We start from the raw sequence: 14,279 nt of genomic DNA, 5'->3' as shown, positions 1-14,279 counted from the left end.
GGGTTCAGAATAGGGCATCAGATTCTTAGAGCTGGTGTCACAGACATTTAGAGGTTTTGTTTGTTTTTTAGTTTTATTGAAACAGGGTCTCACTATGCAGCATTGGCTGGCCTGGAACAGGCTATGTAGATCAAGCTGACCTCAAACTCATAGAGATCCACCTGCCTCTGACTCCTTAGTGCTGGAACTATAGGCATGTAATACCATGCCTGTAGGTTATAGGTATCTGTGAGCTGCCCAATGGTGGTGCTGGGATCTGAACTTCAGTCTTCGTGTTTGAGCAGCAAGTGTTCTTAACCACTGAGCCATCTCTGCAGCCCCCATTGTGACAAGCTGGATGGAATTCATGGGCCATATAATTCACCCATTTAAAGGGCACAACACAACAGTTTTCAGTCTATTCACAAAACGGGGCAACCAATTAACTTCACTTTGGATCTTTAAAAGGAACCCCTATATAATTAGTGGCCATTTATCCATTTTCCTCAACCCCAAGGCAGCCTCTCATTCATGCTCTATGACTATAGATTTGCCCAGTCTAGACATTTCCACTGAATAGATTCATACAACATGTGGTATTCTGTGCCTGACTTTTTTCACTTGGCAAAATGTTTTCCAGGTTTATTCATGGTGTGACATGAATTAGAACTTCATTTCTTTTCATTGAGGACTAATACTGAATAGGGTAGGGTATGTTTGTCCATTAGTTCAATACATTATCTCTACCATTTGCTCACTCTGAATAGTGTGAATGTGAACTTTGTGTATGGGCGTTTGTGCCAGTACATGCTTTCATTTCTCTCGGGGGGTGTCTGGATCCCAGGACAACATTATGGTTAGTATTTTGAAGAACTCTCATATCTAAAGGTTTCATTTATTCATCCATCTTACTCTTCTGTCCCTTTTGGTGCTTTGAGGTCTCTTTGAGGGGAATTTCCACCTGGCTCATGCCTAGCATACCACCTGGCACAGCCTAGCTGCCTCGTAAATGTTTATTGAATCGGTCAGTGAAAATACCGTTGCCTAAGAGCATAAAAAGGGAACATTCATGTGTTCATCTCAATGGGCTCTTCATGAGAAGGCACGCATACAGGGGCCTGAGAGCTCCACATCCATATGTCCCTGTGGACAAGGTCCTTCTCAAACAGCAGGAATGAATTTGGGGGTGTACTTAAGAAGGACTGCACAAAGGGGCCATCAAGACGCCCTTAACATGCCCCCAGTTTAGCCAAACTTTAAGCAATCTCTTTTTGCCTCAAAGCCCCCAATTTGCCTTTTCATGAAGCATTCACTTTAGAAGATAGGTTCTCCCCCACTGAGGGGAGTGAGTTCCAGGCCTCCCTGTGGACAGCCAAAGGGCTCAGGCCCCTTATATGACAGTGGTACCTGTGGGCAGCCAAAGGGCTCAGGCCCCTTATGTGACAGTGATACCATACATGCATACAGCCTATGCTCATTCTTTATGCACTTCATTTTGCTTGTTTTTTGAAACATTGTCTTGCTATGTATATCAAACTGACCTTGAACTCACTCAGTAGTCCAGGCTGACTTTGAACTCATAATCCCATAGTCTAAGCTTCCCAAATGCAGTGATTATAGGCCTGCATCATGATGCCTGGCTCCCATATACTTCAGGTCATCTCTAGATTACTTACATTTTCCAATACAATGTATATTGTCTAGGGAGTAATTGGCTCAATTTACCTGCAGTTTGTTATTGTTTTATGTGTACTGAAACAACCTAGATGCCCCTCAACAAAAGAATGGATAAAGAAAATGTGGTACATTTACACAATGGTAAAACACAAAGACATCTCGAAATTTGCAGGCAAATGGATGGAAGTAGAAAAATAAACATCCTGAGTGAGGTAATCCAGACCCAGAAAGTCTTGTCGGTTCTTTTGTTGTGTTTTGTGTTTTGTTTTGTTTTTCAAAACAGGGTTTCTCTGTAGCTTTTGGGGCCTGTCCTGAAAATAGCTCTGTAGACCAGGCTGGTCTCGAACTCACAGAGATCTGCCTGCCTCTGCCTCCCTAGTGCTGGGATTAAAGAGGCTTGTGCCACCACTGCCTGGCTAAGTCTTGTCTGTTCTTAATGTCAACCATTCTTGGTATACTTTCATTTTCCTTTATTCTTTTTTCTTTACAGAGGGCCTCTCTCTATAGCCCTGACTGTACTGGAACTCACTCTGTAGACCAGGCTGGCACAGATATGCACCTGCCTCTGCCTCCTGAGTGCTGTGACTAAAAGTGTGCACCACCACATCTGGCCTCATTTTACCTCATTCTTGATGGTCTAATTCTGACCTCTATTTAAAGAGGCGAAGTATGCATTGTATCACAAGAGGAATTTGTGATACTTGGAACCAGGGAGTTTCCAGAATTGAGCCCTGTCTGGAAAGAGATGATCATCTTTCCTCCTTCCCCAGCCATAGGAGCTATGGTAAGGGAGCATCGTGAACACAAATGGGAACGCCTGCTTATAAGACTCAAATTGTAATAAAGACAGGTTGTAATTTTTTTAATCAGTTTATTTGAAGGCCTCCCAGAGCTGACTGTGTTGACACACGTGAGTGGAACATGGGAGCTCCGTGCGTCGGGACATTTCCAACTCCTGCCCAGTGCCCTTTTTCTGTGAAAGCCATCCATTTTCCCTAAGTGCCAATGCCCAGCACCATGGAGTGTGTACATACCTGTCCTCACAGAATGTCCTCCACCCATGTCTATTATTGTGGTTAAATATCCTGACACAAAGCAACTTAGGGGAGAAAGTGTTTCTTTTAGTCCATGATTCCACTGTATAATCCATCATTTTAGGGAAGTCAGTGCCAGAGCCCGAAACAGCTAGTCACATCCACAGTCAAGAGCAGAGAGAAATAAAGACACTCACCACAAGCTTGAGAGACTTAATCTACACATTTGCTTTCTCAGCTCTTGAGGCAAGAAGTCTGAGTTCACAGTGTTGGCTGGTTCTTGTGAGGTTTCTGTTGTGGTTTCAATGCACTGTGATCCCTGTAGGTGCACCTTACCTGAACACTTGGTCCCCCGCTATTTTTTTTTTTTGTGGTGGGAGCATTTAAGAAGTAGATCCTCTGTCTTAATCAGTGTTGTATTGCTGTGAAAAGACAACCTGACCACAGCAGATACAGATAGTCCCTCACTGAGACTGTCTTCCAGGAGACTCTAGGTTGTGCCAAATTAACAATCAAACTAACCATCACTATAAGCACTGTTACGACTACACAGTTATTCCAATATCAAGATACTTCCATGCCTGGCACGATAGCACAGACCTGTGATTCCAGCCAACCGTGGGAGGTTAAATTAGGGCAACTTAATAAGACTCTGTCTCAATATATTTTTTAAAAGGGCTGAGAAGATAGACCTGTTGTAGTATATCCATTAGTAGGCATACAGACCTATGATCAATGTATACTACCTCTACCCTCAATCCTTTTAGTCCATCAGTAGCTACTTGCCTGAGCCCTGTCACAATGCCTTCAACTGCTGTCTCCAACCTCACTTCACCATAGCCCAGTACCTGAAGGGTGATGCTTGGCCCAGCCTTCCAGAAAACTGCTGTGCCCACAGAGAGGCTTGACTTGAGATGCTAAGTGCTTGTCCTATGCCAAGGAAATATTCTTTAACTTTTCTCTGAATTCACAGAGTTGTATTATTGCTCCCGAGCTTGTCCTATATGTTTCCTGTCTCTTCTTGCTTCCCATCCTGAAATTCTACTCCCAGCCCCATCAACATCTCATCTCTTTACAAAGATCCATGCACAAGCAAGTTGAGAGCATCTTTATCTATGAAAATGCAAAATTGGAAACAAAATAAAGGACCAAGGGGCACACTGTGCTACACCCACTAGAGAGAAGAACATGCATTTATTAGAAATGTTCCCTCTCTCTCTCTCTCTCTCTCTCTCTCTCTCTCTCTCTCTCTCTCTCTCTCTCTCTCCCTTCCTCCATCCCTCTCTTCCTCCCTCAGAAACAGGCCTGCTTTCTGGTCTCATGATAGAATTTATGGAGACTAGACAGGAAAGGACTGTTGGCAGAGCCACAGAGGAGCACATAAATCTGGTCTGTGGGTAAGAAACATCTGCCTAACGGACTAGCCCCTGGCCTTCCAGGAATCTATGAATGTATGGCTTATGCTCTGAGCTTTGACTGTGTTTCAGCTAAATCCAGCAAGAAGGAAGCCTGGGCCTGGATGAGCCATGCCAAGTGAAGGAAAAAACACAGAACCTACTCTTCTCCTCCTGGGCATAGCTTTGAAGGCCAGCCTTGTATAGAGGCTCTGTCTGGTGAAGTCATAGTGGACCTAGAGAACCAAGGAGATTGGAAATTGATGACTCCGACCCCTGATGACTTCTGATTCTTTTCTCCTATTAGAGGTCAAAGGGCATCTTACTTAGAGAGAGCGTGCCTTGCAACTTCCGAGTTGTATCCCAGCCACTTTCTGCTTCTTTTCTCTCCAGCAAGACCAGAGCTCCAAGGATCATCCTTATCACTGCCTGGCCTGACAGTGACTGCTTCTCTTCCCTGACCATCATTCACTGCCCTTCTCCTTTCCAGTTTGTCCAAGAGATCAAGTGGCAAGAATTCCATGGCTTTCACAAAATTATGATAATTCTTCAGATTCCATGTCTCACAGTTCCGACATCTTGAAAGCTTGGACAACCATTTCCTTGCTATATGTATATGTAAGTGAAAACAGAAATGAAGGTCTTTGAATTTTTTATTTTATTTTATTTTATTTATTGTTTGGTATGTGCACACACACAAGTGTGTGGATGGGCATGTGTATACCATGGCTCAGGTATGGGAAGGCCAGAAGACAACTTTTGAGAATCCATTCTCTGACTCCACAATATGGATTGACATCCACAGTTTTGTTTTGAGTTTAAATTATTATAAATACTTTCAGACATATCATAGGTTGTTGTGGAACAATCTTTTACACCGAAATATGCATTATTCTCATTGGTTAATAAAGAGCCGACTGGCCTATAGCTGGGCAAGAGAGATTGGGGCAGGAGAGCCAGACTAGGAGAATTCTGGGAAGAAACAGAGTCAGAGGAGTCACTAGCCAGACAGAGGAAACAGGACATGTATGAAATGAGGTAACAAGCCATGAACCAGGTGGTAGAACTTAGATAAGAAATATGTGGGTTGGAGAGATGACTCAGAGGTTAGCACTGGCTGCTCCTTCAGAGGTCTCAGGTTCAATACCCAGAAACCACATGGTGGCTCATAACCATCCATAATGAGATCTGGTGCCCTCTTCTGGCCTGCAGGGATACATGCAGACAGAATACTGTATACATAATAAATAAATAAGTAAATAAATATTTTTTTTTAAAAAATGAAACAAATCTTTTTTAAAAAAAGAAATATGGGTTAAGTTGTAAGAGCTAGTTAGTAATAAGCCTGAACTATTGGCTGAGCATTTATAATTAATATTGAGTTCCCATATCAGTTATTTGGGAACTGGCAAATAGGAAAGAAAAATCTGCCTACAATAAGCATTAACATTTTAAGTAAAATGGCTACATGGTAAAACTAGTGGACTCCAAATACAGTAGTGAATTTAAGGCCACTACTAGCCATTTTTTTAACATACAAGGACAGGATATGTTTTAACAGTTAGAAATTAGACATAGTTCCCCCTTAGTCCTTGAATTTTTACTGCAAGTCTATTGAATGAAACTGCAAGTGCCAAGGTCCTAGGGTCTTTCTTTTCAGATCCTTCATATACATAAACAGCAGATATGCTGGGAGGGTTTTACTTCCTTGATGAATGGGGCTCAGCACTTGCCACTCTTATGGAAGACCTTGGTTGGGCTCCCATTGCTTATGTGGCAGCTCATAACCACTTGTAGCTCCAGTTCCCATGCCTACTTCCGTCCTTCATGGACTCTGCACCCACATGGTACATGTCAAACTTGTACATGAACAAAAATGCTGAATAAATAATAAATAAATCCCTTTTTTAAAGATTCAGAAATTTGAAGGGAAATAGAGATAATATAAAATTTACCAGGATGGATTAGAATTCCAGTAAAAAGTAAAAGCTACCTGGCTTTTCTATCACTGCTGGACATCTGCTTTTCCCACAGGGTCTCAATGTGGCCTTGACTGGCCTGAAACTTGCTATGAAAACCAGGTCAGCCTCCAACTGAGAGATCTGCTGCCCCTGCCCCTGCCCCTGCCCCTGCCCCTGCCTGCCCCTGCCCCTGCCCCTGCCTCCCTTGTGCTGGGATTAAAGACATGTTCTGCCACACCTAGCTGAACATAGTTTCTTTACTTGGCATGACATGACAGGATTTTTATTAAACTCTCTCTGTGTGCTCTCCAACCTCATGACTGTCCTGTCCTCTGCTCTCTGGAACATCATACTCTGCCCATGCCTGTGAATTCTCCTTCTCTGCATGCTTCGGTGAACAACCTTCTCTAGAAAAATCCTCAACAGTTGTGCCTTCTTTTCTTATTTTTTTTAATAAAGATTTATTTATTTGTTATGTATACACTGTTCTGCCTCCATTTCAGAAGAGAGCACAAAGATTTCATTACAGATGGTTGTGAGCCACCATGTGGTTGCTGGGAATTGAACTCAGGACCTCTGGAAGAGCAGTCAGTGCTCTTAACCGCTGAGCCATCTCTCCAGCCCCAAAGCCTTCTTTTCAATGCCTCTTTCCGCACCTCCATCTTCCTTTCCTAGTGCCCTGCTTCTTCTTCCCCGTTTGCACACTTTCCTTCTACTCACTTCTACAGCCTGTCTTTCTCTGGGCAGAGGATTTTTATGGGGTTGCCCCAACCCCTTCGCCAAAACACTCAGCTCTTGGAGCACAAGCCAGGCCTTATTCAGTTCTGTTTCTCCCAGGGGTTCCAACAGTGCTAGTGGAGATTAATGTGGAGACTGGAGATGTTGGGTAGAAGCTGGAGAAGTGGGGGGGAGGGGGTGGCTGTGGCCAAGCAAAGCAGAGGGAACCAGGCTGGGAGCTGGTGTGTGGTGTACCCACAAACAAACGAGGAAATGCATGAATGGGGGACTGTGAACAGCTTGTGTTAACTAGGTGAGTGAGTGAGGGCTTGTGCAAGGCAAGTCTTCTGTGAGAGGAGGTATGAAAGGGAGCTTGTTTGGGGGAGTGGGGACATCTTTGAGATGGTTGGCACCAAGACTCTGAGACTGGTCAGAGGCATGCCAGGAATGTACAAACATGTTTCTGGTCCCTCAACATTTGGACAGTCTAGGCCCATTTCCTCAGGCTGGCTTTGCCCTTTATGAAATCCTCGTCTCAAAACCTTTCATTATTTTTCTTCCCTCTCACAGGGCTGAGCTTTCCACACTCCTTTCAAGAAACGAGAATTGAACAAGGTAAACAGTCCCAATAACAATCAGGTCAACACACTATGCATGTAGTCCAGGTGTTCTTAAAAAATAAATTATGGCTTTTCTGTTTTGCAGTTTTAAAAAAAAATACTTTATTAGCATGTATCACTTATATACAGTAATATATTTCAGTATGCAATTTTCATACATTTACCTAATGCAATTCTTTTTTATTTTATTTTATTTTATTTTTTGAGACAGGGTTTCTTTGTGTGGCCCTGGCTGTCCTGGAACTTGCTCTGTAGAGCAGGCTGGCCATCTTCTGAGGCTTAGATGACTGTGTTTTTAGAGAGATATGTTATCTAATAATCAGAGTGTACTGGGCACACTCTGAAATGGAAGAACCAAAGTAGATAATTTCTTCCTTTAAGCTGGTCCCTCTGACATTTTAGATACAGTAATGAAAAAAGGAACAAAATGGAGCATTGTTGGGAGCTTTGATTTTCCTTTTCCTAGCTGGCAGCATATTCCTAGTGAGCTGATATCCATGACAGCCAGGGGCTAACAATTCCATGACGGCCCAGAGGCCAACAATTCCATGATAGTCAGAGGCTAACAGTTCCAGAAAGCCCAGAGGCTCCCGAAACTGCTTCAAAACTCCAAAAGGGTATGCCACATCCTGAATTGTGTCCTCTAAAACTATTCACTCCACATCCCTAGAACCTCACTGCATTCAGGGGTAGAACTTTAAAGAGTTTGTAGTCCATGTATTACAGCACACACATCCCACCAACCGGGAGACAGAGGCAGAGGGAATCAAGTTGAGGCCAACTTAATCTAAATAGCAAGTCTGGGCCAGCCAGGGTTATACAAAGAGACCCTGTCTCAATAGTAATAATAATGACAACAAAGAGCTTGTTAAGGTAAATAAACCCCCAAATAAAATGATATGACTGTGCCCTCATAAAAAGAGGAAATGTGGACAGACACACAGAGTAGGTGTGGTCTTGTTTGATGGAGTGTGTCCATGGGGGGAGGATGGGCTTTGAAGTTTCAAAGCACAAGCTAGACCCAGAGTCTTTTTTTGTCTTTTTTGTTGCCTGTGGATCCTGGTGTAGAACTCTTGGTTCTCTAGCACCATGTTTGCCTGCACACCACCAAACTTCCTGCCATGATGATGATAATTGACTAAACCTCTGAAGCTGTAAACCAGCCCCAATTAAATGTTTTCCTTTGTAAGAGTTGCCTTGGTCATGGTATCTCTTCACAGCAATAGAGCACTGACTAAGACAGAGGCTCTACCTCTTAAAGGTGCATCCCCCCATTAGCTGGGGATCAAGTGTTCAAATAAGGTACACCTACAGGGATCACATCACATTGAAACCACAACAGAAACCTCACAAGGAACCAGCCAACAGTTCAAACTGCGACTTCCTGTCTCGGAACTGAGAAAACAAATGTGTAGTTTTAGCCTCTCGTGCTTCTGGTAATTTGCTAGGGCAGGCACAGAAAACTGGTCCATGTGTAAATCAGGAACTTGGCTCTTGAACATCATCATTTTTCACCACCCGAAACAGTAAGAAAACCACTGGTATCAAGATCTAAAACATGCATGAATATTCAAAATAAACACCTGGCCCTTATCTGTGCAGGGCTCTCTGACCTTTTCTTTTCCATTTAAAAACTTTTATTCACAAGGTGTGGTGCACTCCAGACTGTGTTACTACAAGCTGGGTCCCAGAGGTTAACCTGATGCCAGGTGACCAGAGTGTGTCACTAGGAAGCTAAGAGAGATTATCTGAGTGGGGATTAGGAGAGTGGTGTCTGCTCAGAGAAAACTTGTTGGCCCTTAGAGGGCCTTGCTTCCCTTCAGCATTTTGGAATGGGAAGACCGACTGTAAAGCTCAGCTGTGGGCCTGAATGTCCTATGAGTATTGCAAGGGACAGTGCCATTTTTGCCAGTCCTCTTCCTCTTTGCAGTGTGACCTTGATCTGGGTCAATCTTTATTCCACCATGATGTATGGTCTTGAGATAGATGGTGGCCTCTTGGATCACAGAAATGGAAGAACTGGGCTGGGCTGTAACCCAGAGTGCTTATCTAGAATTCAGGAAGCCCTGGGTCCCATCCCTCACACCACATCAACCAAGCATGGTGGTACAAAGCTGCAATTCCAGCATTGGAGAGGAGAGACTGAAGGATCTCAAGTTCAAGGTCACAACAATTCTGAGGCCAGCCTAGGATATTTGAGAACCTGTCTTAAGAGAAAAAAGAAAGAAAGAAAGAAAGAAAGAAAGAAAGAAAGAAAGAAAGAAAGGACCTCCCCTTACCACCACCCCAACTCCTCAGCACCCTGTAGACAGTATGTGGCTCATATCCATCCAGTAGATCTTATCCCTATGACTTTGACTCCAGAGCCATCATCCCAGGTTGGGACAGGGAATAGCCACCTTATCAATCTCCTTAGCCACCAACCCATTTTGTCCCTGTTTTGGCCTCCCGTATGACATCCTTGTGCCCCTGACAGCCTGCCCTCAAAGTTTTCTCATGGTCAAGGTTCGTTTCTGTTGTTCTGACTGTTGGATCCAGTTGGAATTGAGGAATGTCTGGTCATCTTCCAGCACACAACAGAGTAAGTCCTTTTTGGGTTACAAGCAACACTTCAGAAATACCAGGGATGAGCCTTCTTTTTTTTTTTTCCATTAAAAGCAGGGTTAGGAACTTTATTTAACTGTCAGTCTACCATCAGCATCTAATACTTATATTTCAACACATTTAGACAAGCATATCAGGAAGGCAATGTAAATTAAATATTATAAAGTGTACTTCTAATGAAACATGGGCTTAATAGGACATGAATATATAAGTCCAGTGGTTTTATTGAAGTTAGAAAAATTATATTATGAAAGATACAAAACATCAATATTATTGTCTGTTTATTTTACAATCAGTATGCCATCTTTTACCATTATGGCTTTAAATTTTCATTCTACCTAACAGGAGTCAAAGAATAGATTAGCACATGCCTTAATCAAACAGTTAAAATATTTACAAATTCAAAATAGATGTTTTTGTAACTGAAAGGTTAACCTGAGAATTTACTGTAACATCGCCATTTGCTTCTCTTTTTTTCCAAGTTGTTAATGTGGCTGAGTGTCCTCACGCCACCTCCAACATCCCCTATATCGTATATGTTGAATTCCTAGCTTAAAAATTGGCTAAGCATCAAGCTACAGTAAATTGTTATAGAGCTTGCAGGTGGACAATCAATGCTATATCCATATTTATTCTGAATATAACAATTTTAACAAAGTATTTGCTTGTAGCTGTGGTATTCAAATAAGGGGCAAAAATTTAAGATGACATTATTGTATTGAGTCAGATACGACAACTTTAAAAAATAAAATAAAATCACCAGGCATTGAGGAGGCCAGATCATACAACAAGGAGCCATGATTTGTGAATGTGTAAAATACAAACTAAAAACATTGTCAAAACTCTGCATGAAGGAAAAGGCATACATTGTACACATATGATTCTATCATTTGTCCTCAGCACCCCCCCCTGCCCCAGAAAAAAATATTGCCTTGAAACAAATAGACATAAATGTGTAATGCTATGCAATATACAGAAAACTAACCCACCTAATGGCCAAAAGACAAAGGTAAAGTCCTTCCTGTCCATCTAATACAACTTGAAAATCACATAGGTATGAAGTATTGTAGTTACTTGTATTATATGTTGGCTGTTAAAAGTAATGCTAAATCTTAAGAAATACTACACTTGGCCAATTACCAAACAGCATAAAAATTAACCCTTAATGTTAAACTGTTCATAGGTAGGGAGACTAAACCAAGTGTCTTTAAAAAAAAATGTTTAAATTGAGGAGAGAACTGCATTTTATCATAAAACAGTAACTTTCCAAAAGCAAATATTTACAGTTACATTAAAAGCAAAAAAATTTGACGTTATGTACACACAAAAACTGATGACAGACAGCCGAGAGTACAGTGAGGTAGGAGATCGAGGGTTCCATTGGCTTCTATAAGATTTTCTCTACTGCATGCCACATCTAGTGGAGATCCTAGAGAGAGAGGGTGGGGATTGGGGGAGGGAGAGGGAGAGGGAGAGGGAGAGAGCACGCCAGAGAGCCACCCTGAGTGTGGTATCAAGTCAGTCTAGTAGCAAGCTGATGTTTGCTGTGAGAAGATATGGGACCAGAATCAACCTTTCATAATTTCATAGGAAGTTGTCAGATGATGCCCTTTGTTTCTTGGGGTGCAGGAAGGGAGGAAGGATAGTGTATATTTTATCTTTGGAAGAGAAAATTAAGTTGGAATTATTTCCTAGAAACTTGGAAAACTCCACTCAGTTCGTCTGGGAGAGAATGCTCACTGTGACCAGGCATCCCATGTTACAAAAGAGCTGTGTATATATGTATATGTCCCCACGCAGCTATCTGATACTTGTCATTTTAGATTTCAACTTAACATAAAATAATATGAAAACTTCTCTGGTTTACAAAGTGTAAAATCTGGGGCTGGAGAGATGGCACAGCGGTTAAGAGCGCTGACTGTTCTTTCAGAGGTCCTGAGTTCAATTCCCGGCAACCACATGGTGGCTCAGAACCACCTTGAATGAGATCTGGTACCCTCTGCTGGCATGTAGGCAGAAGACTGTATACATAATAAATAAATAAATCTAAAAAAAAAAGTGTAAAATCTTATAGGAGCCTTCTTTATTGGTATGTATTAATTGTACAAAATAGTGAAATATTTTAGTTTGCTGAGAGAAAAAGTTTTAAAAGACTTTAGTTCACAGAGAGAAAAAGTTTCCCACGGGCCTTGGCCCATTACAAGGAAGTTGGCCCCAACCCCGGGCACATCCTATGGTTTAGACGTGGGCAATCGCCAAGACAACCCTCTTTGGGTCACACCTGGCTGGCCAACAGACAATCAAGGACTTTCCAGGGTACGTTCTGTGGTTTTTTCCTTTGCAGAAAAGCAGGTCACACCTGGGTGACCACTCTAACATGAGATCATACTTTGTAATCAATCACTTTGTGCCCCTTGCCTGTATGCTGATCTGTGGGGTTTTCCTAAATAAGGAGCCTGTAACCCTTGCTGGGGTGTGCAGCTTCCCCGATATTGCTGACACCCGAATGTGCATTCGTTCAATAAACCCTCTTGCTTTTGCAGCTCTTGGTCTGGTTTCTGAGTCTTGGGGCTCCTTGGGATCCTGAGGCCCTTAGGGGTCTGGAGGTCTTTCAATAGGAGGTTTGGCTGGGTGTAGTGGCACATACCTTTAATTCCAGCACTCAGGAGGCAGAGGCAGGCAGATCTCTGTGAGTTCAAGGCCAGCCTAGTTTACAAATCAAGTTCCAGAACAGCCAGGGCTCTGTTATACAGAGAAACCTTGTCTGGAAAAACCAAAGTAATAACAATAACAACAACAACAACAATAATAATAATAAAATAAACGATAGGTTTGATTATGCATTCTCAGACATGTATATAATATACTTTGATAATATTCCCACACCATTATCCTCTCTTGTTTCCCCTCTGTTCCCCCTCTAGGGTATGAATTTTAAATACTATGCCAAATTTTACCTAGATTAAAAATTGGCCACTTGGGTTGAGGGGGGAGCCACAGTGTGCCACACACATGTGGATAGACTGTTTTCAGGGCTAGGGAAGATGACAGCAGCCCAGCCTTCCGATGGCCCCTGAAGAAGTGGCTGTGCAGCCCTGGAAGCACCATCGTGGTGGGTGTGTCTTGCGAGAATACAGAATACCCACTTGCTTAATGAATTTGTACTTTCATTAGAACTGAATGGGTAAGTGATAGCCTGTGGGCAAATCTGGAAGGCTTGCTGTTTTTGCAAATAGAGTCCTTGGTTCCCGACCACACTCCTTTAGCTTTGTTGTCTCTGGCCACCTACCTGCTGCAATGGCAGAGCTGAGTCACTGAAGTGGAGGTACCTTGGCAGCAAAGCCAAGAACACTGACACTTTGGCTCTTGAGAGCTACCGATGTTTCACTAAGGCAGAAGGACGCCCCTGGGCTTCAAGTTTTGCTTACATTTCTGAGGACTGGTCACTGTCCCTTTCTGCCTATTCATTGCTTCAGTTTACAATGCTTTCTAGTTTCCAAATTGTGTGGTTCATACAATTGTGTGGTTCAATTGAAACCAAATAAATACAAAGGTTCTGTTCCCTCATTGCCACACCACACAGCATGTTCCAGGAAAATGACCATCCTCAAGGAGAATGAATAAAGTCTGACAATTCTGGGACTAAATGGTACTCTGGAGTGTCTAAGAACAGACAGAAACCTTTAGATCAGGCACTCTTCGACCAGGTATCTGTCACCCTCCAGTGGTGCTGCTGCAGGGGATTCACAGAATTGAGGTACACAACTGTCACTGTAGAGTGTGACCGTAGAGCACTAGGAGTACACCCACACCGAGATCAAGCACCCAGCACTCAGATCCTGCACCTAGATGCTTGTTTCGAAAACCACTGGTTAGACGGTGAATGCACAGAAGAGCCTGGAGCCCTAGCAGGAAGAGCACTCAGTGGCAGAAAGTATGGCATATAGATAAATAAGAAACAGAGCAAATCTGGGGCTGGGAGATGGCTTGTAAGTGTGAGGATTTCAAGTTCAAGGCCAGCCTGAGCTGCATAGTTCCAAGACATCTGGGAAACTTAGCAAGGCCTGTCTGAAATAAAGAAAAACAAAGGGTTCAGGATATAGCTCAGTGGTAGGGCACTGGCCTAGTATACCCACAGTTCTGGGTTTGGCAAAGCTGGGCTTAGAAGGGGCGAGGGTTGTCTTGATAAAGAAACTGATAAGCATCCAAACAACAAATTCAGGAAAACTGGTGCTGAGCATAGTATCAAGAAAGGAACTTGCTGTTTTGTCTTTACCAAAGCCCTAACTAGGA

The sequence above is a fragment of the Cricetulus griseus genome, chromosome 3 (genome assembly GCF_003668045.3).
Source record: "Cricetulus griseus strain 17A/GY chromosome 3, alternate assembly CriGri-PICRH-1.0, whole genome shotgun sequence".
Lineage (NCBI taxonomy): Eukaryota > Metazoa > Chordata > Mammalia > Rodentia > Cricetidae > Cricetulus > Cricetulus griseus.
Note: the sequence above shows the minus strand (reverse complement) of the source record.